Here is a 27,613-nt window from a genome sequence, read left to right on the forward strand (position 1 = left end):
CTCTAAATTCTGAGCAATGCAAATGGACTTACTAACCATATGTTTTCTGTTCACAATCTGTTTTCTGCCAGGATTATCTGGCACACCTCATGTATAATTTCCATTATAACAACAAAGCCAAACAAATACACAAACACATAGCTGTTTGCTATACATAAAAAAATCTATAGTTGGCTTTTGTGGGAGGAACCACTCCCACTCACAGCTACTCAAGGTTTATCAGGATATACTAGTTGAGAGGCATGAAAAATAAAAACTGGGAAATTCCCCATAACCAAAACAAAGTGTTACGGATACTTAAATGATCCTTGGCAATACTTTTATTCTATTTAGTATATGTTTAGGAGTTTAGTAGATTATACAACCCACCAAATAAAAGACAACTGGTATATATTCTGCTCAGATATGGTAATGTGATGTAAGTAGTAAACCCTGAACTTTATGTTTGTATGGGTAATAAATTCACATGGCTCAAACTCCAAAAGAAACCAAATGATATTCAATAAAAAGTTTCTCTCCCACTCTATCCCCCAGCTACCTAGCTGTTGTCCCCAGGGGCAACCAGTATTATCCATTTCTTGGATAGCCTTCTAGAGACTAGACATCAACAAATGTGTGTGTGTGTGTGTGTGTGTTTTCTTTTCCTGTCTTTACACAATTGGTGGCATACTGCATAATACTTCTAGGTAGACTCTTAGGTACTACTCCACCATGCCATGTTTAGGCAACCGGGTTCCTGCATGTGTTTTTTGATTGAACAATACCAGCTGCTCGAGTGTTGTGAAGGAGTTTGATACCAGCAGACTTGGAAGGAAAGTGTGTTGCAATTAATTGGTAACATCTGCCATAATCATCTCTTCCTATTCTATGCTTTTACTGTGTCTTCCACATACCTCTCTTATAAGAATCACCACATTTCACTAACTTGAAAAGGCATGTCTCAGAATAGGGATTATGTCTTTTCATAACTGTAATGCAGCATGCCACCCATATAAGTGCCTAGCATATAAGTACTCAATAAATACTTACTAAACGAATCCCACAGTCAAAATCCCCAATGTTTAGGGAGAATAAGACAGCTTTTCATATTCCTGAATGAGTTACTTTCTCCCACTCAAAGATATACTTGATTGACCCTATAATTATAGATTTGTGATGAAAGCATATTTGAAACATATGTGATACTGCTTTCCCTGTCCCTATCAGAATTTACAGTAATGGGTTGGGCATGGTGGCTCATGCCTGTAATTCCAGCACTTTGGGAAGCTGAGGCAAGTGGATTGCTTGAGCCCAGGAGTTAGGGACCAGCCTGGGCAACATGGCGAAAATGCTTTTCTACTAAAAATACAAAAACTAGTCAGGCATTGTGGCACATACCTGTAATCCCAGCCATTAGGGAGGCTGAGGCAGGAGAACTACTTGAACCTGGCAGGCAGAGGTTGCAGTGAGCAGAGATTGCACCACTGTACTCCAGCCTGGGCCACAGAGCAAGACTCGGTCTCAAAGGCTGGCACTCGACCTTCTTGAGAAAAAAATATGTACCCAGAACTTTACATAGGATCCTATCATATATGTAATCACTTAGTTTCCAATCACTGCCCTCTAAAGAGAAAATGACTGTATAACATGTGATTTCTAAAACAAAATTGGGGGCTAGAGAGGTCAGGTGATGGTGAAAGAAAACTCAACGGAAACATCATGAGTGATAACGAAAGTTTGTGATTGAAAAAAAATCCAGTGAATGAAAAAACTGACAAAAAATGTTTCAATTAAGCCTTACTCATTAAAGACCGTATCGGCTGATCATTCTCAAATCTCTTTCTAAACTTACATTTTCCATATAAGTACTGCCATCTACAGGGCATAAAGAAAACAAAGTATTTTATGAGGGGTGGCGATAAATGAAATGAAAAGGCTGGCATACTATAGGCTAACATCTTGATGCCCTTTTAAAATATCAGCATTAATGGGGAAAAGACTCTCTATTCAATAAATGGTGCTGAGATAGCTGCCTCATCATAGCAGAAGAATGAAACTGGACCCTTACCTTTCACCATATACAAAAATTAAGTCAAGATGGATTAAAGATGTAAACATTAAACATTCTCAAACTATAGAAATCCTAAAAGAAAACCTAGTAAACACCATTCTGGATCTTCAGAAAGAATTTATGACTGGGCTGGGCGTGGTGGCTCACGCCTGTAATCCCAGCACTTTGGGAGGCCGAGGCGGGTGGATCACGAGGTCAAGAGATCGAGACCATCCTGGTCAACATGGTGAAACCCCGTCTCTACTAAAAATACAAAAATTAGCTGGGCATGGTGGCGTGTGCCTGTAATCCCAGCTACTCAGGAGGCTGAGGCAGGAGAATTGCCTGAACCCAGGAGGTGGAGGTTGCGGTGAGCCGAGACCGCGCCATTGCACTCCAGCCTGGGTAACAAGAGCGAAACTCCGTCACAAAAAAAAAAAAAAAAAAAAAAAAAAAAGAATTTATGACTAAGTCCCCAAAAGCAATTGCAACAAAAACAAAAATCAGTAAGTGGGATCTAATTAAACTAAAGAGCTTCTGCCCAACAAAAGAAACTATCAACAGAAGAAACAGACGACCTACAGATAGGAGAAAATATTTGCAAACTATGCATCCAACAAAAATCTAATATCCGGGAATCTATAAGGAGCTTAAACAATTTAACAAGCAAAAAACAAATAGTCCAATTACAAAGTAGGCAAAAGACATGAACAGATACTTCTCAAAAGAAGATACAAGTGGCCAACAAACATGAAAAAATGTCAATATTGCTAATCATCAGAGAACTATACATCAAAACCATAATGAGATCCCATCACACACCAGTCAGAATGGATATTATTAAAAAGTAAAAAACAGATGCTGGCAAGGCTGTGGAGAAAAGGGAATGCTCATACACTGTTGGTAGGAATACAGGTCAGTTCAGTCACTGTGGAAAGCAGTTTGGAGAATTCTCAAATAAAAGAGAACTACCATTCAACATAGCAATCCCATTACTGGGTATATATTCAAAATAAAATCATTCTACCAAAAGACATATGAACTCATATGTTCATCACAGCACTATTCACAACAGCAAAGACATGGGCTCAACCTAGATGCCCATCAGTGGTGGACTGGATAAAGAAAATGTGGTATACATGCACCATAGAATACTATGTGGCCATAGTAAAGAACAAAATCATGTCCTTTGCAGCAACATGGATATACCCAGAGGCAATTATCCTATGCAAATTAACACAGGAACATAAAGCTAAATACTACATGTTCTCACTTATAAGTAAAAGATAAACATTGGGTACTCATGGACAGAAAGAAGGCAATAACAGACACCGGGACTACTAGTGGGAAGATGGAGGGAGGAGGGCAAGGGTTGAAAAAACTAACTATTGGGTACTATGCTCATTACCTGGGTGAGGGGATCATTCGTAATCCAAACCTCAGCATCATGCAATACATCTATGTAACAAACCTGCACGTGTACCCCTAGAATCTAAAAGAAATGTTGAAACTTTTCTGTTTTAAACTCTACATTTATTCACAGTTACGTGTCATGTTTTCTCTTTTTCACACACAAGGAAAGGCAATAATGCTCAATGGGCCAGCTATTACCTTTAAAAATTATATTGTAAAGCTAGCGCTTACGATTTTAAGTCTTTAAATTACCTGTTACATATTTATGGGGCTTGTGCAAAAAAACTACTTTTAACTATGAACAATAAATAAAAAAATTATAATTTTAAACTAAAATTTTAAAGAAATGTTTAAAATACACCCAAATTCCTATTTATTTCATTTTGCTGTAAGATGTAAACTGTGACTCTCTGAGAAGTAGAGAGACCCTGGGAGAAGTAGGGTTATTTTTGGTGGGATTCCTCCTATGTAAGGAAAGACCAGGATGGAAGAGGAAGAAGAACATTAAAAGCTAATGGACTGGTTCAGATTTATAGGCCCAAGCTGGAGAAACCTGAATGAAGGAAAGCATAGATGATTTTCATGCTTCTTTTTTTTGAGACGGAGTTTCACTCTTTTTACCCAGGCTGGAGTGCAATGGCGCGATCTTGGCTCACCACAACCTCCGCCTCCCGAGTTCAAGCAATTCTTCTGCCTCAGCCTCCTGAGTAGCTGGGACTACAGGTGTGTGTCACCATGCCCAGCTAATTTTTTGTATTTTTAGTAGAGATGGGGTTTTACCATGTTGACCAGGATGGTCTCGATTTCTTGACCTTGTGATTCACCCGCCTTGGCCTCCCAAAGTGCTGGGATTATAGGCATGAGCCACAGCGCCTGGCCGATTTTCATGCTTCTAAGGGTATATTATGCCAATGTGTTGTATTGTCATAACATAACTTTTAAGGAAAATAAGGGGAATCCATTAAAACTGTTTCTTGTAATCAAAAGGAAGAAATCTGATTTTAGAGATAACCAAAATTAACCAATATCACAAGGACAGTAAGAATTTTGTTGGGGTCAGGCACGGTGGCTCACACTCGTATCCCAGAACTTTGGGAGGCAGAGGCAGGTGGATTGCTTGAGCTCAGGAGCTCAAGACCAGCCTGGGCAACATGGAGAAACCCTGTCTCTTCAAAATATCCAAAAATTAGCCAGGTGTGGTAGTACACATCTCTAGTCGCAGCTACTTGGGAGGCTGAGGTGGGAGGATTGCCTGAGTCTGGGATAATACAGAGATCCTGTCTCAAAATAATAATAATAATAACAACAACAATTTTTGTTTGTTTAACCAACTATTTCCCATGGGGTATTAAATTTTATCTTTCTCCTCAAATCTCATCACAGTAAAGTTGCCACATGTTTGATAATAGAACAAAGTTAGGCAATATTGATTACTTTCCCCCCACCTACTACTACCTATTTCCAAATTACTACTTTATTATGTGGTGTTGTCTGAAAACTGTTGTTTAGATATGGAATCAACCCCTCTTCCACTCCCCAAACCTAAGTATCAAAATCTAACCTGTCAAGATCTAAATTAAATGCCAATTTCCCCATAAAGAATTCTTTAATCCATCCTTAGCTAGAAGTAGTTTTTCTTAGCCTATGAATGTTTTAGCTCTTCACCTAAACATTTCTTACAGCCCTTGTAAATATTCTACATATTAATGATTTAGGTATTTGTGGGATTATAGACCCCTAGACAAATAAAGGAACTACATTTTATTCATCTTTGCATCTAGCACAGAGCCTGGTACATGACAGGGGGGTCAATAAAGATTTAGTGAATATTGAATGTTTGTATTTGAAAATTTACATGGCTAACAGCACACCAAATAGTTAATTTGAGAAACGTCATGGCACAAATATTTTTTTTTTGAGAGAGAGTCTTGCTCTGTCACCAGGTGCCAGGCTGGAGTGCAGTGGTGCGATCTCAGCTTACTGCAACCTCCCCCTCCCGGGTTCAAGCAATTCTCCTGCCTCAGCCTCCCAAGCAGCTGGGACTACAGGCACGTGCCACCACGCCCAGCTAATTTTTGTATTTTTAGTAGAGACGGGGTTTCTCCATGTTGGCCAAGATGGTCTTAATCTCTTGATCTCATGATCTGCTCGCCTCGGCCTCCCAAAGTGCTGGGATTACAGGCGTGAGCCACCGCACCTGGCCCATGGCACAAATATTAACAACAGAGGGTCTTTGTTAAATATTTCTCAGACTAGGAAAGCTAGAATCTATAGCAACTTTAGTAAAATATACATACTTAAGCTGGTGGTTTTTATGAGAGTAGTAACTGGTATCATTAAGTCACCAGAAATCTAGTGAAAAGTTAATGTTACAGCTTTGGTTAGGCTAGAGGCAAGCGATTTAGGAGGTACACTTCTTAAGTTCTTTTCTTTTCTTTATTTATTTATATTTTTACTTTTCTTAAAGATAAGGTTTCATTATGTTGCCTAGACTGGTCTTGAACTCCTCAGCTCAAGCAATCTGCCCATCTTGGCCTCACAAAGTGCTGGGCTTACAGGTGTGAGCCAGTGTGCCCAGCCCTAAGCTGTTTTCTAATCTTCACTATAATTCATAGATTAGACAGGTTGTACAGTTGCCAGGGAGATGTCACGACTACCAAAAAGGAAAGCATAAACACATTTTAAAATACCAAATGGGCCAGGCGTGGTGGCTCACACTTGTAATCTCAGCACTTTGGGAGGCCGAGGTGGGTAGATCACCTGAGGTCAGGAGTTTGAGACCAGCCTGGTCAATATTGTGAAACTCCATGTCTACTAAAAATACAAAAATTAGCTGGGCATGGTGGCAGGTACCTGTAATCCCAGCTACTTAGGAGGCTAAGGCAGGAGAATCACTTGAACCTGGGAGGTGGAGGCTGCAGTGAGTTGAGATCATGCCATTGCACTCTAGCCTGGGCGATAAGAGAAAAACTCTATCTCAAAAAAAAAAAAACCCAATTAAAAAAACACCCCTAGTGTTGGGTAGAAAAGCAAGTTTAAACAGAATCCTTAGCTTTTTGTTTACTGATTTAGTTTCTTGGGGCTTCCTTCATCACAGGAGAAAAATCTCTTACACGAAAGTATTCAAGTTCTCAGTAAATGCATGTATGTGGTATATCTCACTATATTAACTATAATGGAGTTTCTCTTGAAACAATAAAGATTAATATATTTAGGAAAGAATCAAAGAAAACCTATGCAAACATGGGAAAAAATATCTGATACTAGCAACACTTACACGGAAGAGAAGACTGGATGTGAACATGGATAGGTAGAAATAATTAGTAGGTCAGAAATATAATTAAAGTAAAAGAGAGCTAGATTAAAGGACTTCATTTGTCTAACCCTGGACACAATCAATAAACTTTCCACAATCTCACAATACATGTGACCAACAAAAAGGAGTTCATGGTCAAATATACACAAACAAGAGCTAGAGACCAACTGTCTAATTTGAATTTTAGGAAATAGGTGGGAGGCCAAGCAGACAATAATAATGTGGAAGGAACATTGTTTTAACTAAGTGGCTTTTGGCAAAGCTAAAAAACTAAGAAGTTTAAAGTGTTACACATCTGACAAAGTCCTTAATTAGTTGTTTTAAACAAAAATAATGTTTCATGCTTATTAGGTATTCTTTAGTTGAGTTGAATCATTATTCTCCATTGGAACTTTAGGAAGAAAATATATTGGAGAGACTGCATAAGTAGTGTTTAGGGCATAGACTCTGAAGCCACGTTTCTTGAATTCAAATTCCAGTTCTTCCCCTTACTAGCTGTGTGACCTTAGGGATGTTACTTAACCTCTCTAAGCCTAAGTTTCCTCAACCATTAGTAAAATGGGAACTAGTAGTAGTTCCTATCTGATAGGAGATTCCACTTGTTATAAATATTCAATAAATTGCTCATAAAGCACTTTGAACGTATATCCCACAGTGTGCTCTATATATCTGCTAAATAAAATCTGTCCTTGATAATTTAGATATTTATCTGATTTAAGACAAATTTTTACTCATGATAGAGAATACCTCCAGATATATATAGTATTATGATGACAATTGGTGGAACTTAAAAAAATAGTTTTCTATTTTTGAAGAAGCAATGCTTTTTTTGTCCTTTTCCCTATGGTTCATATCTCTGTCTTTACAATGCTAGCTAAAAGATAAACAATACACCACTTGCTCAGATTCCTTAAGTGTTCATCTCCTCCAGGTCTGCCATGCCTTATGAGAGAAGAAGAGGAATATATCACTTCCCTTATTAGATATATGACAGTAGGCATTAAAGTCAGCGATGAGACAGAATTCGAAGTCCCATAAGATTATCTAAAACTGGGCACAACTTCCACATAGAGGTGCTACAGGTGCTGATATTGATACCTAAATAATAATAATAGTAGTACAATCTTCCAAAAACTTATCAGCAAAAACTCAAGTAGATGGAAAATAAGCTACTGTTCTCATTCCTAACAACAATTTCTGGAACCTGAACAATGTACACTTAGAAGTTAAAGTCTAAAGTACACTTAGAAGGTTAATACAAGGAGGCAAGTGTCACTATGGCTCACGACATTAGAAAAGTATGTTCTATTCTAGTGGTACTGTTGTGATTGATATAGTGATGATTTCCTAATACAGATTACAAAACAGATATAGACACAATATACAGTAGTAACGGGAAACATCACCTCTCCCAGCATTGGGGCGAGGTTTCATTCTGGTAAAAGAAGAGCACCTGATAAGGTGATACCACATTGACAATTTCATTTCTCAGAAAGTGGAGAAAACAACAAAGAGAACTGCTATTCAAGACTATAATGACTGACAAGGAGGAAACTGTAGGTGATGTGGGGTGACAAGAGGTTTAAAAAAAGACAGTATGTTTGTTAGCTTGGATTTTTGTAATAGCAAAGGAAGGAAACCTGGAATCTTGACCCTAAGAGAGTAAATTTCAAGCATTCAGAGGTAGGATGGGTAATTCTAAGTCAGAAACTATAACAAGGAGTGTAACCCAAGACAGATAGAAGGTAAGGCTTCAGAAACAAAATTATAATATAACTGACTCTGATGGGGAAAAATGAAGAGAAGCAACAAAACAAAACAAAATAGGATAACTGCAAAGAGTGGCACAAACTCCACTAAACGATCAGGAAAGGTAACGCCCAGCATGAGGTAAATAATTTTTGGCTATTCTATTGATCATTTTTCTCTCTTGCAAGTCAGAACTGCCAGTTAAGTACCACCTAGGTGAAGTGACCAAAGAATTAGAACTTGGGCAAGAACTTGGGAATCCAACATGGGGAAGAGGCAGTATATATTAGGGTCTTGGTAGTAGCCATAATAGGGTATTTTATAGACGACAGATTAATCTGTGTGGACCCTAAAATTGGGAAACAGTAACTTGGACTGACGATGCCAGATGATTTATAGAAACTGAGGAAGCAGGGCTGGCACCAGCAGAGGATCTGGGTGGTGTGCCAATATTTCTCTCAACTCTTCCCTAAAGTAATTGCTATTGTTAAGTCTTCTGTTGCTTTTATTGAAGATGGTTGTACTTCCACTTCTTGAGTTTTGCTCTGAGGTTCTTGAACTAAATCTGTAGTACTGTTGGAGAGATGCCAGTTTTTGAGGCCATTCTTTTTAAAGACTGGAGTTTGGGTATGGGCTCTTAATGAATAACATCTCTAAATATTCCGGTTGTTTCTTGGTGAACATTGTTTTCTTTGTGGATGCCTCTGGTGCTTGCTTTTAGTGAGGGCCTCTGAATCTGGCATCCGTTAATCTCTGTTATTCATGTGTTCAGGTTCAGTGACTATTATTCTTCTTCTTGCTAAGCTAAAGATAACAGAAAGTATTTTTGTGTTTGGATAGATTAATATAATAAGAAATGACAACTAAAAATAAATCTTCAAGGTTATATTCAGGTTGGAAATGGTAGAGAAAGATTAAATGGGAAAAGAAGTACAAGACAAGTGAAGTGACTGAAAAAAATAGTTACTTCCAATGAGTTCATTTTGCTATACCTGGATAAATTTCCTCCTCAGATACCAAGAAAGCTTGCATTATATTAACATACAACCACTACTGGTTATCTCTAAAGAAGGAAGAATGGGAAGAATAGAAATGTGAAGATTAAAAAAAAATGACTGTGATTTTCAAAAAGGAAGAAAATATGTATGTTGAATATCAGAACAGCTCAGAAAATGGGCAAGACCATGGGAGGCCAAGGCCATGCCACAGATGTGGCTAATTAGATTGCCTTTGGGGCCCCTGCGGCTGAAGCCTCATATACCACATACACATAAGCACATTCTCTCACACAAACACACAACATGAACATACATATACACATCCACCTCACAGTCATAGTAAGATACTAACCTCTGCTGCTGCCACTGTGAAATGTTTCTAACCACATTCATGCACCAGGGTCAAAGCTCCAGGAGAGGCAGCCCAACTGACCGAGCAAAGATTTTGTGTGTATGTCCTCGTTGTAGGGGTTAGGCCAGGGTGAGTTGACTAAGGCACTCATTTTTTGGTACAAAATTTAAAGAAGCACCAAAAAACTCACCAATCGAGATAAACAATATTTCAAAAAATAAAAATTAGGTCAGGAGCAGTGGCTCACACCTATAATCCCAGCACTTTGGGAGACCGAGGTGGGTGAATCACAAGGTCAAGAGATCAAGATCATCCTGGCCAACATGGTGAACCCCCGTCTCTATTAAAATACAAAAATTAGCTGGGCGTGGTGGCACGCACCTGTAATCCAGCAACTTGGAAGGCTGAGGCAGGAGAATTGCTTGAACCCAGGAGTCGGAGGCTGCAGTGAGCCAAGATCATGCCACTGCACTCCAGCCTAGCACCTGGAAACAGAGTGAGACTCTGCCTCAAAAAAAAAAAAAAAAAAAAAAAAAAATTACTGCAAAAAAACCCATGATGAAACAAAATAGAAAAATTTAAAGAAAGAATCAACAGCAGTGGCATACCAAGCCATATTAGAGCTTGAGGCAAAAGGAAAAACCAATTATACTGATTCATGTCTTTCTTTAAAGTTCTGATATTTTGTTCATCATGGATTTTTTTGCATCAATTATGATTTTAATAAACACTGCATTATAATATTCTTTATCTTAATTATAAGATTTTTGGTATCCCCTTACCTGTTACAGCTGAGGCAAATGCCTCACTCTCCTCACCCTAGTCCCAGTCCTGCACAATTGCCTGGAACTATCTTAAATTCTCCCCAATGGGAGGCGAGGTTCTAAAACAGGAAGTGGATGTGGACTCTGGACAGCTAGAAGCCCAGCAAATATTCACTACATTTGCATCCACTGTACCTGTGCCATTAGGTACCCCCAAATGTCATGGTCACTTAGAGAATGATAGTGGATTGTATTGTATGTGGGCACTTGTACCAGCTGCTCCCTCTGCCTGGAATGTGAATCTGTCCTGCCTCCCTCTTCTTTTCTTGATATTCAGGTCTTTAACACTGGCTTAGGAATCTCTGCTTGTGCTCACTTAGCATCCTGTGCTTAACATTATCCAAATACTTATCACAGTGTCTTGCAATTTATTTGTTTACATCATCCCCCAGATTACAATCTTAGATGACACAGATTCTAGGATACTCATCTCCGCATCATTCTAATACCTAATAGACTGCCTGGCACACATTAGGCCCTCAACAAATACCTGCTGAATGAATAGAATAAAAGCAATGTCCTAGGAGAATAATTAAAATTAAAGGTGTTGATCCTGGAAAAGAACAGACTCAGAAAAATATAGTAGTTGTCTTCATCGAAATGGCTATCAGGAAGGAGACTGAAATTGCTGTTCCTCAATCTTTTTTGTTTGTTCCCAACCCTCCTGGAGGGAATTCATTACATTTCCATCACAACTGGCTCACAATGTCATGAATTGTTCATTAAGTCTGAGGTTTTTTGGGGAGGCTGGTTTTGGAAAGGATCTTTTTTTTTTTTTTTTGAGACGGAGTTTCACTCATGTTACCCAGGCTGGAGTGCAATGGCGCGATCTCGGCTCACCGCAACCTCCGCCTCCTGGGTTCAGGCAATTCTCCTGCCTCAGCCTCCTGAGTAGCTGGGATTACAGGCATGCACCACCATGCCCAGCTAATTTTTTGTATTTTTAGTAGAGACGGGGTTTCACCATGTTGACCAGGATGGTCTCGATCTCTTGACCTTGTGATCCACCCGCCTCGGCCTCCCAAAGTGCTGGGATTACAGGCTTGAGCCACCACGCCCGGCCTTTGGAAAGGATCTTATACCTCCTATAATGCTGTATCAGAATGGTGGAGAAGCAGTGCATGTGTTATTCTCCCTCAACCTGAGAATCATGGGACTAGTCTTTCTTATCCCCTATTAACTGTGCAGGAGACATCTAGAACAGATTCTCAAATATTATCCCAGAATAGATTTAGCTCAATATAAGGAATAATTTTTAACCTTTAGAGCTGTTCATAAACAGCATGTATTGACATAAAATGACTAATGTGCTGTACATAAAAACCTGAAACTCCTTGTTCGGAGTCTTGTAAAGTGAATCTGGTAGAAAGGAAAGTGAGACGGGGACATGATGGTATTGTGGGTTGAAGGGTGACCTTCAAAAATATATGTCTATGTCCCAACACCCAGAACCTGTGAATGTGACCTTATTTGGGAAAACGATCTTTTCAAATGCAATCATGTTAAGGACTCAAGATGAGATCCTCCTAGACTGCCCATGTGGGTATTAAATCCAATGACCTTATGAGACAGAAAGAGACAACACACAGAGAAAGCAGCTGTGTGAAGATGGAGGCAGGGAATTTAGACAAGTAGACTTTAAGACCTTCTAAATGTAAGAAACTTTTTTCTAGCTATTTCCTGCCTAGTGGAAAACAACCAAACAATACAAAAAATAGAGTCCATGTGGGAAGCCACCACAAGGAAAGCTAGGAAAGTTTTTTCTGTAATGTTTCCAGAAACCAACATCTCTACTCTCTAGGCAATAAAGAGGGATGTATTTTGATACAAACAAATATTAAGTAGGCATACAAGAATTTGCAAGCAAATTAAGTAGCAAAATTTCTCAGTACCAGCCTATCTCTAACCAATGCATGAAGCTGTGTCCAACACGTAGGGTGCCATTAGGTACCCCCAAATGTCATGGTCATTTGGAGAATGACAGTAAATCCAAATCATGCAGCTAAGGGGCAAGGTATGTTTTTTCAGTGGCTACCAAATACTTTTCAAGTTCTCAGTACCTAAATACTGTCACATGTGGGCCAACAGCTTTAATAAATGCTTCATGTCCCTTTGTAGAAGAAATGTCTCCATAGGCCTATCTCACCTACCTTTATCTTGCTACTAATTTTACAGAATGGGCTTAGAAATTATCTTGTTATTAATTTTACAGAATGGGCTTAGAAAATCTGAATAGGGGCCAGGTGTGGCGGCTCATGCCTGTAATCCCAGCACTTTGAGAGGCCAAGGCGGGCAGATCACCAGGTCAAGAGATACAGATTATAGGCCGGGCGCCGTGGCTCACGCCTGTAATCCCAGCACTTTGGGAGGCCGAGGTGGGTGGATCATGAGGTCAGGAGATTGAGACCATCCTGGCCAACACGGTGAAACCCCGTCTCTACTAAAACTACAAAAAATTAGCTGGGCATGGTGGTGTGTGCCTGTAATCCCAGCTACTCAGGAGGCTGAGGCAGGAGAATTGCCTGAACCTAGGAGGCGCAGGTTGCGGTGAGCCGAGATCGCGCCATTGCATTCCAGCCTGGGTAACAAGAGTGAAACTCTGTCTCAAAAAAAAAAAAAAAAAAAAGAGATAAGAGATTATCCTGGCCAAATGAAACCCTGTCGCTACTAAAAACACAAAAATCAGCCTGTAGTCCCATCTACTTGGGAGGCTGAAGCAGGAGAATCACTTGAACCCCAGGAGACAGAGATTTCAGTAAACTGAGATTGTGCCATTGCACTCTAGCCTGGTGACAGAGCAAGACTCCATCTCAAAAAAAAAAGTACAATCAGTGGTCTGTTGTGTTGTTGGTTTTTCTTTTTTTTTTTTTTGAGACAGGATCTTGCTCTGTTGCCCAGGTTACTGTGCCATGGTGCAATCACAGCTTACTGCAGCATTGACCTCCTGGGCTCAAGTGATCCTCCCATCTCATCCACAGTAGCTGGGACTACAAGTGCACACCACCGTATCGGGCTATTTTTTTATTTTTATTTTTGTAGAGACAGGGTCTTACTGAGTTGCCCAGGCTGGTCTCGAACTACTGGGCTCAAGTGATCTTCCCACCTCGGCTTCCCAAAGTACTGAGATTATATGCATGAGCCACCATACCCGGCTCTATTGTGTTTCTTTTTTCTTTAGCTTGAAAGGAGGATATCAGGAATTTCCTGGGTTACAGAGGATACAAAACACATTTTGAACAAAAACTGCTATAAAGCTATAAACTATGATTTGAAGACCCGGCTTAAGTATGAGATATTTGATGAGGCTTTATCATAAAACATTAGTCTACTTGCTTCTGTCAGGAACAACTGCCTAAACGTATGCTTAAAAATAGCACTTTCAGCTGGATGTGGTGGCTTACCACTGTAATCCCAGCACTTTGGGAGGTCAAGACAGGAGGATCGCTTGAGCCCAGGAGTTCGAAACCAGCCTGGGCCATAAAGCAAAACCCAGCCTGTGCCGGAAAAAAAATAAAACAAAAAAAAAAACCTTAGCCAGGCATGGTGAGTTGCACTGGTAGTCCCAGCTAGCCAGGAGGCTGAGGTGGAGGATTACAGGAGCCCAGGAGGTTGAGGCTTCAGTAAGCTGAGATTTGCGCTACTGTACTCCAGCCTGGGCAACAGAGTAAGACCTTGTTTCAAAAAAGAAAAAAATTAAAATAGCACTTTCTTCTGGGATTTGACTACTAAAAGTGGGCATTTAAATGTAAAAAGGTATTTATCAGAACTGTTACATGATGTGTACTTTTTTTTAAATAGCTTTTTTGAAATACAATTTAACATCCCAAACAGCTATTAAAAAAAGAGAAAATCTGTGAGTACATCACAAGTTTTTAAAGAAAACATGAATACCCCAAAAGAATAATGCTCCAATTTTATCCTGTCCCCCAACTGAAAAGGGGGTAGTGTAACTAAAAGGAATACATCCTGATTCTATGACACCAAATATTGTTTTTTACATCTCTAAATTGTTTTTACAATACACAATAACTTGAATGCAAAGGAATATTTTTTCTCTGCCAATGAAAGTTTTATTTGTTGATCACAAAACCACTATATGAAACAGCTTAGTGTGTGATAAAGTGGGGTGGCATATGGAGAATAAGTGGTTGATCCAAAGCCAGGTACTTTTGCTTCCGAGCTCTTAACTGCTCTCCCATACTGTCTCCCAAGTTATTATTCTATTGCTGTTAACAGGCAATCCTGAGCGTGTCCACTGGTTTCTAAATTTATTTAGTTATTCAATACATTTAATAAAAGTGTATTGTGTGAAAAATGCATTGAGACTTGCAAGGAACAAAGTGAGTAGTGGAGGAGAAAAGACATATACATAAAATGAAAACACCAGGTAAAAGTGGCAAGTGCTACAAGAAAACTAGAAACAAAATAGTGTAAGAATACCAATACTTCTTTTAGCTTGAAATAAGAGTAGAGTGGTGGAATTAGGGAAGGTTTTTGAGATATGCCTATGTAATACCTGACAGTTCAACAGAAAAGGTGGGCAGTGGAGTGATGGTGATGAAATACCAACTATTAATTGTACACTTATGGTACGTTCAACATTTCAATTGTATTATTTGATTTACTTCTCAGTAAAAGCCAATGGTTAGGGATTTATCACCCGCTTTTGTAGATGATGTAATAAGAGAGATTTAAGGTTACACAATTAATAAATGATGGCTCGTGGGTACAGCACACAATACCTGTATATGCTATGGATAATATGAAGTATATTTTGCTTGGCTAAAACATCAAAAAATAAAAATATAAAATGTAAGGGATGCTTTTCAAAGGGCACCAAACTATAGGTCTACCGGGGTGTAAAGGAAGAATTTTATTTGGCTCTAGGTTGGAGAATAGAGAAAAAAACAGTGAAGAAGACAGGATTGGTATAGGGATTTATATCTTGAAATGAGGATAGCTGGTTTGTCTTTGTAACTTTCTAGGTCCTTAACAGGGATGATTTTGCTCCCATGATATCTGGCAACGTCTAGAGACATTTGTGGTTTTCACAACTGGGGAAGGTTGGGAATGTTACCCGATTCTAAGTAGAGGCCAGGGATCCTGCTAAACAGCCTATAATAAATAGCACAAACTCACAACAAAGAATTATCTAGTTTGGCCAGGTTCTGTGGCCCACGCCTTTAATCCCAGCACTTTGGGAAGCTGAGGTAGGTGGATCACCTGAGGTCAGGAGTTCAAGACCAACCTGGCCAACATGATGAAGCCCTGTCTCTACTTAAAATGTATAAATAATTCAAAAAAATTAGCCTGGCATGGTGACACACACCTGTAATCCCAGCTACCTGGCAGGCTGAGGCACAAGAATCGCTTGAACCTGGGAGGCAGAGGCTGCAGTGAGCCGAGATCACACCACTGTACTCCAAGGCTGAGAACCTTGGGCTGTTCTATTTGGTTTCAACACTCCTAGTCAAGGTAGAAGCAGGAATATTATACTTTAGAGAAAGGGTCAGAAAGATGAAAAGGTAGAAGATAAAATATTCACCAGTGAAAGAAAAGAAACTTTGTAACCTGAAGCTGGTAATTGGAAAGAGAAACATTTAAAAAAAGAAAAGAGGAAGAAAAAAGAATAGCCACTCTTACCATTTCTGATACATGCTAAGAAGCAGGAACAGAGGGCATAGAGAAAGAAAAGTAAATGAAAGTATTAGATTAGCCTAAAGTGGAAATAAAGGAATCAAGACTACTTTTCCTAGAGATAGCCAGATATCAGGAATGTGAATACCCAGAGATATCCACATTTACATTAAGAAAATGTAACAATTTATAGCAAAGTACTGTATTCATTGCTAGGGTTGTGAAAAAAGAATCCCAAGGGATGATATAGAGAATATCTGTGACATAAATGTTGTAAAGCATTTATAATTTTGTTGTCTTAGAACTAATGTGACAGTTCTGTGTTGTATATATGCAATATATATATATGTATATATATATATTTAAATAAATGAGTATAAAGAGAGAGTTATCTTTTTTTTTTGTTTTAGAGTTGGGGTTTCACCATGTTGGCCAGGCTGGTCTTGAACTCCTGACCTTAGGTGATCTACCCACCTTGGCCTCCCAAAGTGCTGCGATTACAAGCATGAGTCACTGTGCCCGGGCAATCTTTAGTCTGATAGGAGGATATCAGGGATTTCCTGAGTCACAGATTAAATCCTGTGACTTCCTGGGTCACAGATGAAATCTTCCTGTAGATTAAGTTTACCAAATGTGGGCCAGGCATAATGGCTCATGCCTATAATCCTAGCACTTTGAGAGACTGAGGCAGGAAGACCGCCTGAGCCCAGGAGTTTGATACCAGCCTGGGCAACATGGTAAGATCCTGTCTCTACAAAAAAAAATTTTTTTTAAATAAGCTGGATATGGCGGTACATGCCTGTAGTGCCAGCTACTAGGAGGCTGATTTTTGTATTTTCAGTAGAGACAAGGTTTCACCATGTTGGCCAGGCTGGTCTCGAACTCCTGACCTCAAGTGATCTGCCTACCTTCACTTCCCAAAGTGCTGGGATTACAGGCGTGAGCCATCGCACCTGGCCTAGACAGTGGTTTCTTTTTCTTTTCTTTTCTTTTTTTTTTTTTTTTGGAGACATCATCTTGTTCTGTCACCAGGCTGGAGTGCAGTGGTGTGATCTCAGCTCACAATCTCCATCTCCCAGGTTCAAGCAATTTGGGACTCCAGGCACATGCTACCACGCCCAGCTAATTTTTGTATTCTTAGTAGAGACGGGGTTTCACCATATTGGCCAGGATGGTCTCAATCTTTTAACCTCGTGATCTGCCCGCCATGGCCTCCCAAAGTGCTGGGATCACAGGCGTGAGCCACCACGCCTGGCCGACAATGGTTTCTTAAGGTACAAAACCAAAAGGACAAGTTACAAAAGAAAAAAAAATAGATTGGACATCATCACAATTAAAAACTTTTGTGCTTCAAAAGTCATTTCAAGAAAGTGAAGCCAAAAACAGAATGGGAGGAAATTTTTGCAAATATATATCTGATAATAACCTAATATCCAAAATACATAAAGAACTCTTGTAATTCAATAATAAAATTAATCCAATTTAAAAATAGGCAAAGGATCTGAATGGACATTTCTCCATAGAATGTACACAAATGGCTAACAAGCTTATTAAAAGATGCTCAATATCATTATCTATCAGAGAAATATGAGTCAAAAATCACTTGCGATGCTACTTCACACCTATTAGTATGACTATAATAAAAAAGACAGTTAACAACAAGTGCTAGCAAGGATATGGAGAAATTAGATCCTTTATATACTGCTGGTGACAATGTAGAACGGTACAGCCCTTTGAAGAAAAAAGTCTTACCGTTTCTCAAAAACTTAACAGAAGAGTTATTATATGAACCAATAATTCTACTCCTATGTATATACCAAAGAGAAATAAAAACCCATGTTAACACAGAAAGAGGCACACAAATGTTCATACAGCAATATTATTCATGATAGCCAAAAAGTAGGAAAAACTCAACTGATGGATAAATAAAATGTGGTATAACCAGCCTGGACAACATAGTGAGACTCATCTCCACTGAAAATAAAAAAATTAGCCAGGTGTGGTGGCATGTGCCTGTGGTTGCAGCTACTCGGGAAGCTGAGGTGGGAGGATTGCTTGAGCCCAGCAGATTAAGGATGCAGTGGGCTGTGATCATGCCACTGTAGTCCAGAGTCCAGCGTGGGCAACAGAACAAGACCTTGTCTCAGAAACAAAACAAAACAAAAAACAGAAAAGAAAAAGACAAAAACAAAATTATACACATACATAATTTATATATTTTCTCAATTTTACAGGATGAAGTTGAATGAGAGTGAAAATATATCAAAATGTTAAAACTGTCTCTCTGTCTTTCTCTCTCCTTCTCTCTCCGTATATGTATTTTTTTAGAGATAGAGTCTTATTCTGTCACCTGGGCTGGCGTGCAGTGGTGAAATAATTGCTGAATCATAGCTCACTGAAACCTTGAATTCCTGGGCTCAGGCAATCCTCCTGCCTCCCAACTGCCCAAACAGCTAGGACTATAGGTACATGCCACCATTCCTGGATAATTTTTAATTTTTTTTAGAGTCAGGGTCACTTTGTTGCTCAGGCTACTTTTGAACCACCAGCCTCAAGTGATCCTCCAGTGCTGGGAGCTACCACATCTGACAAAACTGTCTATATTTGCCTGGTAGAATTCTATGTATTTTTTTTTCTTTGAAACTTAAAGTGTCAGTAATATCAGGAATTGGTTTATATCACCTCATCTAAATAAAGTAAGGAAACGGACACTATTTTTCAAAGGTCAGGAGTCTGAAGACACAAAATTAAGCTGGGATTCTACCTTTGTTCAGTTTCTTTCAAGAAGGTGCTAAAGTACTGAGAAATACCACAGCACCCTCCTTTGGAAGAAATGCATTGTTCTTCACAGGCAACCTGCTTGAATCATTAAGTTTTTAGAGCTGAAAGAATCTTCAGAGATTATTAAGTCTGGTCTCCTCATTATTTCCCTATAAATAAGGAAACGGGTTCAATAAGAGACCACTCAAGATCATAAAAGGAGGCAGCAACAGAGCTGAGAACGAAGCTCCACATCAAATCCTAACCAGAACTTATTTTTCTGATTTTGCCATTCTTTATTCAATAAACATTTTAAAGCTAAAAAAAATGATTTTCCAATCCTCAATACATCTGAAGACCTATACTCAAAAGGCACTCAAGACACCCACCTTTGTTGTGTTTTGTTTTGAGATGGGAATCTTGCTCTGTTGTCCAGGCTGGAGTGCAGTTGGCACTCCAGCTCACTGAAACCTCTGCCTTCCAGGTTCACTGAAACCTCTGCCTTCCAGGTTCAAGTGATTCTCCTACCTCAGCCACCCGAGTAGCTGGGATCACAGGTGGGCGTCACCATACCCAGATAATTTTTGTATTTTTAGTAGAGATGGGATTTCACCATGTTGGCCAGGGTGGTCTTGAACTTCTGACCTCAGATGATCCACCCATCTCAGCCTCCCAAAGTGTTGGGATTATAGGTGTGAGCCACTGCCCCCAGCCCCAGCTTGGTTTTGGGGTGCCAGGAACCACACCCATGTAAGATAGAGAAAAGTCTTATTTTAGAAAAACATGTCCATTCTTGCCCTGTTGCTTGACAAGTCAGAGCAATAAAGAATTTATAAAACCACACAACCTCTGCATTTGTCTATTAACAATATATCCTTCTAAGATGCAACAGAAGACAAGTGTATAATCATTCCATTCAATTTTAGAAAACAAAATCTTAATGAGAATACACTCAATATTTGTTTGAGGCTTCTGACCATATACTTGACCTGATGTACTGGGATATTACTGTAAAGTCCTACAATTTCATTATTTAGGCTGGTTTACAAATGGCTATTCATAAAAAATACTACACAACTCTTCTCCAAAAATAATATAGGGCTTGTCATTTCAGCTTTTCTCATTCTCCTGCTCCTAGATCTGAGAAGTACCCTTGCTTCCCAGACAGTATTCTTTGAAAGAACATGCTGTTTTCCTCTTATGTGAAGGATGACTGACTAAAATAAACAAATGAACATCTGAAAAGTGACGAATAAAGACATGTGTGGCTTTTATCATCATCACCATTAACAGTCTTCAAAGTGTACCAAGCAGATGCACGGGGGATACGATACAGGTACACAGTATTTTATTGCACGTTGCTTTACAGATATTCATTTTTTTACAAATTGAAGACTGGTGGCAATCCTGTGTTTAGCAAGTCTATTACTACAATTTTTCCAACAGCATATGCTCATTTCTTGTCTTTATGTCACATTTTGGTAATTCTCACAATATTTCCAATTTGTCATTATTATTTTATCTGTTATGCTGATCTGTGATCTTTGATGTTACTACTGTAATTGTTTTGGGGTGCCATGAACCACACCCAAATAAGATACAGAATCTAATCAATAAATGTAGTATGTATTCTGACTGCTCCACCCATCAGCTGTTCTTCCATCTCTCTCCCTCTCTTCCCTTTCCCTGAGACATAATAATATTAAAATTAGGCCAATTAACCCTATGATGACCATTAAGTGTTCAAAAGTGAAAGCAAGAGTTGCACATCTCCTACCATAAATAAAAAGCTAGAGACGATTGGTGAGGAGGGAATGTTGAGGGCCAAGACAAGTCAAAAGCTGGGCATTTTGTGCCAGTTATCCAAGTTGTAAATGCAAAGAAAAAGTATTTTCCTTTTTTTTTTTTTTTTTTTTTAAAGGAGACAGGGTCTCACTCTGCAGACTGGAGTGCAATTGCACAATCATGGCTCACTGCAGCCTTGAACTACTGGGCTCAAGGGCTCCTCCCACCAGCCTTCCAAGCTAGGACTACAGGCACGAGCCACCATGCCTAACCAGGGAAAGATCTTGAAGGAAATTTAAAGTGTTACACCAGTGAATACACAAGTGATAAAGAAAGCAAAACAGTCTTATAGCTGTTGGAAGTTTTTATGACCTGGGTAGAAGATAATACCAGCCACAACATGCCCTTACGCCAAAACCTAATCCAGAGCAAGGCCCTAAACTCTCTTCAATTCTATGAAGGCTGAGAGAGGCAAGAAAGCTGCAGAAGAAAAGCTAGAAGTTAACAGAGGTTGGCTCATGAGGTTTAAAGAAAGTAGGCATCAGCTGGGCACAGTGGCTCATGCCTGTAATCTCAGCACTTTGGGAGGCTGAGGCGGGCACATCACAAGGTCAAGAGATGGAGACCATCCTGGCCAACATGATGAAACCCCATCTCTACTAAAAATACAAAAATTAGCTGGACGTGGTGGCACGCACCCATAATCCTAGCTACTTGGGAAGCTGAGGCAGGAGAATCGCTTGAACCTAGGAGGCAGAGGTTGCAGTGAGCTGTGATTACGCCACTGCACTCCAGCCTGGCAACAGAACAAAGCGAGACTCTGTCTCAAAAAGAAAGAAAAAGAAAAGAAAGTAGGCATCTCTATGACAAAAAGGTGTAATATTAAGTAGCAGGTGCTGATGGAGAAGCTGCAGTGAGTTATTCTGAAGACCTAGCTAAGATCATTGATAAAGGTGGGTATGCTAAACAACAGACTGTCAATGGAGACAAAAAAGCCTTCTATTAGAAAATGCCATCTAGGACTTTCATAACTAGAGAAGTCCATGCCTGGCTTCAAAGCTTCAAAGGACAGGCTGATTCTCTTGCAGGGGCTAATGCAGCTGTTGACTTCAAGTTGAAGCTAATGCTCATTTGCCATTCCAAAAATCCTAGGGCTCTTAAGAATTATGCTAAATCTCCCCTGCCTGTGCTTTATCAGTGGGACAACAAAGCCTGGATGACGGCACATATGTTTACAGCATGATTTACTGAATATTGTAAGTCCAGAAAAAGAGCTCAGAAAGAGATTCCTTTCCAAATATTCCTGCTCATTGACAATGCACCTAGTCACGCAAGAGCTCTGATGGAGATGTACAAGGAGATGAATGCTGTTTTGATGCCTGTGAACACAACATCCATTCTGAAGCCCATAGCTCAAGGAGTAATTTAGACTTTCAAGTCTTATTTCAGAAACACATTTCATAAGGCTGTAGCTGCCACAGTGACTCCTCTGAGGGATCTAAGCAAAGGCAATTGAAAACATTCTGGAAAAGAGTCACCATTCTACACATCACTAAGAACATTTGTGATTCATGAGAGGAGCAAATGCTGTGCCACAAAATACCAATAGTAACAGGAGTTTGGAAGATGTGGATTCCAGTCCTTATGGATGACTTGATGGGATTCAAAAATTCAGTGGAGGGAGTCACTGCAGATGTGGTGGAAACAGCAAGAGAACTAGAGTTAGCAGGGGAACCTGAAGATGGGACTGAATTGCTGCAACCTCATAATAAAACTTGAACTATGAGGAGCTGCTTATTATGGAGAAACAAAGAAAATGGTTTCTTGAGACAGAATCTAAGTCTGCTCCTGGGGAAGATGCTGTGAACATTGTTGAAATGATAAAGGATATGGAATAGTCCATAAGCTTAGTTGATACAGTAAGTGTCAGGGTTTAAGAGGATTGACTCTGACTTTCAAAGAAGTCCTCCAGTGGGTAAAAATGCTATCAAACAGCATTGCGTGCTACAGAGAAATCTTTTGTGAAAGGAAGAGTCAATCAATGCAGCAAATTTCACTGTTGTCTTTAAGAGATTGCCACTGGGTGTGGTGGCTCACACCTGTAATCCCAGCACTTTGGGAGGCTGAGGTGGGCAGATCACGAGGTCAGGAGATAGGGACCATCCTGGCAAACATGGTGAAACCCTGTCTCTACTAAAATACAAAAAAATTAGCCGGACATGGTGGCACATGCCTGTAGTCCCAGCTACTTAGGAGGCTGAGGCAGGGGAATCGCTTAACCTGAGCAGTGGAGGATGCCGTGAGCCGGGATTGTGCCACTGCACTCCAGCCTGGGTGACAGAGCAAGACTCCATCACACACAAAAAAAGAAATCGCCACAGCCACCCCAACTGTCAGCAACAACCACCCTGATCAGCAGCCATCAATATTGAGGCCAAGACCCTCCACCAGAAAAAAATATTAGGATGCCCTGAAGGCTCAGATGATTTTAACAATTTTTAGCAATAAAGTATTTTTAAATTAGGTACGTCCATTAGTTTTAGACATAATGTTGTTGCACACATAATAGACTACAGTATAATATAAACATAATTTTTATATGCACTGGGAAACCAAAAAACCTGTGTGGCTCTTTTTATTGCAGTGGTTTGGAACCAACCTTGCGATATCTGTGCAGTATACCTGTACTTCTTGGCTGATAGTTATTTGTCTATTGATGAATCTATAAATACAAGAATCATTTATTCTTCTGCAAACATTTACTGAGCAGCTATTATATGCAAGGCATTATTTTAGGTACTGTAAGTAAAAGAGGCAAGGCCTCTGGCTCTCATGAAACTTGCATGCTTTAGAGGTAGAAAGTTGTTAGTAAACACAAACAAATAAGGTATTTGAGAAGTATGGAGAAGCTAATAAAACAGGTAATATATGAAAAACTTTAAAAGTATCTCTATAGTGTTACCCACTAAAAAATGTTCACCAGTTCCACTACAGTACCCTACAGTAACTGTTTTGACCAGGTGTGGTGCCTCACACCTGTAATCTTAACACTTTGGGAGGCTGAGGTGGAAGGATCGCTTGAGTCTAGCAGTTTAAGACCAGCCTGGGCAACACAGTAAGACCCTGTGTCTCTACGAAAAATAAATTTTAAAAAATTAGCCAGGTGTGATAGCACACACCTATAGTCTCAGCTACTTGGGAGGCTGAGGTGGAAGGATGGCTTGAGTCTGGGAAATCAAGGCAGCAGTGAGCCATTTCATGCTATTGCACTCCAGCTTGGGAAACAGAGAGGGACCTTGTCTCAAAAAAAAAAAGGAAAAAGAAAAAGAAAACTTCTCCAGAAGCCCAGCAGGCATATCTTAGTATTCCAGATATCTAAATTATTTATCTAGTAACTAAATTAGGCAACTTACGTATTTCTAGTTAGTCACATGTGTTGATTTTCAAGATAACTGATACTTATCAACATGAGCCTCTTCCTGCAAAATTCTGCCACTGTCAGAATACTAGCTATTCTTGCCACTCCTGCTGACTTCCCTGTATAAATCTTTTTCTATGGGCTGATTAAAACTCGTAACTACAAACTAAAAGTTAAAATCAAAAACAACTAAGATGTATCTGAAGTCAGGTATATTTTATATGACTTTTACCTCATTTTGTTGATGAAATATAACTCAAAACAGAGAATAAGATGAAACATATTCATGATCCAAAATTAACCATTTTGTTAGTGGAGAAAAGAAGAATATAGATTTTTTTGACAAATAATTACTGGGGACTGAGTTTACACTTTATAGGTAGGAATATTTTTCCAGTAACTCAGCCAAAGGTGTTTCTTCTAGTCAAAAAAAGTAAAAATTTCAATTCATAATGCCTAACCAAGTTCTTTTTTTCCATTTGTGAGTATGCATGCAGTTTTATGGATTTTAATGACCACCACAATTAGGACACAGAACAATTTTACTGTTAGTTTTAATTTTTACAGTACGATGCTGATTAATATTTTAACAATAGCATGTGTTTTTTATTTTTGTAAGAGAAACTTAAAGATCTTATCTCATTTAGAGAGCGTGCTCTAGCAAAAATAAGAGAAGATACACTGGTGGGGTATGAAACTAGAGGAGGGATGGATGACCAGTAATAAAATAACTCAACATTACTAGAGGGAACGTAAATCAACTGAGCATATATGTCAAGAAATCAAGAGAGGCTGGGCGAGGTGGCTCACGACTGTAATCCCAACACTTTGGGAGGCTGAGGAGGGTGAATTACCTGAGGTCAGGAGTTTGAGAGTAGCCTGGGCCAACATGGTAAAACTCTATCAAAAATACAAAAATTAGCCAGGTGTGGTGGCACAGCCTATAATCCCAGCTACTCGGGAGGCTGTAGCAGGAGAATCGCTTGAACCTGGGAAGGAGAGGTTGCAGCCACTGCACTCCAGCCTGGGGAACAGAGTGAGACCCTGTTTCAAAAAACAAAACAAAAAAGAAATCAAGAGAAATGACTACAGGAAAACAAAATCCGAAGAAGTTTCTGACAAGGAAACTAAAATTAAAACTGACCTCAACATGAAACATCACAGCAAGTATAAAGGGCTTGCTGTGATGAACATCACTACTTCTTTTGCATTTATTAGGAAGTTTGGCTGCTAACTCAGTATATACAGAATATGGAAATGTATGAGGAGGAATGTAGTCCTTATGTTTGAAGGTCTAGAACTGTTGTCCAATATGGAAGCCACTAGCTGCATATTACTATCACTGAGCTCTTGAAGTATGGCTAATCAGAATTAAGATATACTGGATTTATATAAAAGTTACTATTAAAAAGATGGTAAAATAAATAAATAAATAAATTTTTCGGCTGAGGGCAGTGGCTCATGCCTATAATCCCAGCACTTTCAGAGGCCAAGGCAGGTGGATCATGAGGCCAGGAGATTGAGAACACCCTGGCCAACATAGTGAAACACCATCTCTACTAAAATACAAAACACTAGCCAGGCGTGGTAGCATGCGCCTAAGTCCTAGCTACTTGGGAGGCTGAGGCAGGAGAACTGCTTGAACCTGGGGGGTGGAGGTTGCAGTAAGCAAAGATAGCACCACTGCACTCCAGCCAGGAAACAGAGTGAGGCTTCACATACATACATACATACATACATACATACATACATACATACATTTTTCTTCACCTTGGGAAGAAAAATTTAAAAAGAGAGGCCTCCATGTCATATTAATAATCCTAGAAGAAGGAAAATTTAGGGGTTAAAATCACAACCTTGAATGTAATAAGTTCATGTGTTAAGATTTCAGCTGCTAAATTATAAAGAAATGATAAATGTGCAGTCTCTACAGAGAAGAAAACTTCTAATCGTCCTTCTAAGTAAGCATTAGAACACGATGAATATTTCATATAAATTTTGCATCTTAAAATGGAAATGGAATGGACCTTGACAAACAATCCAGTTTAGCCACATGGTATCAGGAATGTAAAATCTTAGCACTCCCACTTTAGAAAGGAGATGATTAAGGCCCAGAGAGGCTCACCCAGTCAATAAATAGTGGTAGTGGGATGGTGTGCAGCTTCTCCTGCCTTCTGATATGTGATGTTGCTAGTCTATAGATTTAGGGTAGTGAAGATGATTTCAGGTTAGAAGGGAACACTTAGGAATGATCTATCATCTTGAGTTACAAAGTTTAAACCTGGCAGTGGTTGGTGGGAATAAAAAGCAGCTATGGGGGGGCTGGGCGCGGTGGCTCACGCCTGTAATCCCAGCACTTTGGGAGGCTGAGGTAGGCGGATCACAAGGTCAAGAGATCGAGATCATTCTGGCCAACATGGTGAAATCCCATCTCTACTAAAAATACAAAAATTAGCTGGGCTTGGCGGCGTGCGCCTGTGGTCCCAGCTACTTGGGAGGCTGAGGCAGGAGAATTGCTTGAACCCGGGAGGCAGAGGTTGCAGTGAGCCGAGATCGCGCCACTGCACTCCAGCCTGGCGCCTGGTGACAAAGCAAGACTCTGTCTCAAAAACAAAAACAAAAACAGCTATGGGTCTGAACAGAGTAGACCTGGCCAGTACTTAAAATAGAAGTCCCAACCAGTAAACAGTAAACTACTACTGATAATCTTTGGGGTTTAATGTTATCGTGATTATCTTCCTTCAAACTCTAAAGCTTGGCCACATTCTCACCAGGAGAAAAAGGAAGCAGAATAACAGCATCCTCTACCTCACTCGGAATTCACTAACAGCATTCCCTCACTCCTCTCTCAGCTAATGACCTCAAGGATTAAGGGATATGAAAAACACATCTGTCTTCCGGCCGGGCCTAGCGGTGGATACGGTCGTTGAGGGACCCTGGGTGCGGAATTTGTGGCTTTAGCAGATTGAGATCATGGCAGGTTCAGAAGCGGATGAACAATTTCAGTTCACTGGTATTAAAAAATATTTCAACTCTTATACTCTCACAGGTAGAAGGAATTGTGTACTGGCCACATATGGAAGTATTGCTTAGATTATCTTGTATTTCAAGTTAAGGCCCAAAAAAACTCCAGCTGTGAAAGCAACATAAATGGATTTTAAACTGCCTCCGGTTCTTAACCTCATCTGTTAAGTTCCATGTCTGGAGAAGCTAAGCCCAACTCATCATGTGATAATACAATTTGTGCAATAAATTATGAACTTGGAAAAAAAAAAAAAAAGAAAAGAAAAACACATCTTCTTCACCAGAAAGACTAGTACATCAAAAAGGGA

General features: G+C 39.6%; 1 protein-coding gene and 1 pseudogene across 5 annotated transcripts in view; one reads left to right on the top strand and one right to left on the bottom strand.

Annotated features, from left to right (window-relative positions):
- Positions 1–27,613, bottom strand: part of PRORP (protein only RNase P catalytic subunit) — a 154,279-nt gene that overhangs the window by 44,757 nt on the left and 81,909 nt on the right. The window lies entirely within an intron of this gene.
- On the top strand, positions 27,156–27,561 carry LOC116526279 (annotated as a pseudogene).

The sequence above is a fragment of the Sapajus apella genome, unplaced genomic scaffold (genome assembly GCF_009761245.1).
Source record: "Sapajus apella isolate SASKATOON/1434 unplaced genomic scaffold, GSC_monkey_1.0 scaffold50, whole genome shotgun sequence".
Lineage (NCBI taxonomy): Eukaryota > Metazoa > Chordata > Mammalia > Primates > Cebidae > Sapajus > Sapajus apella.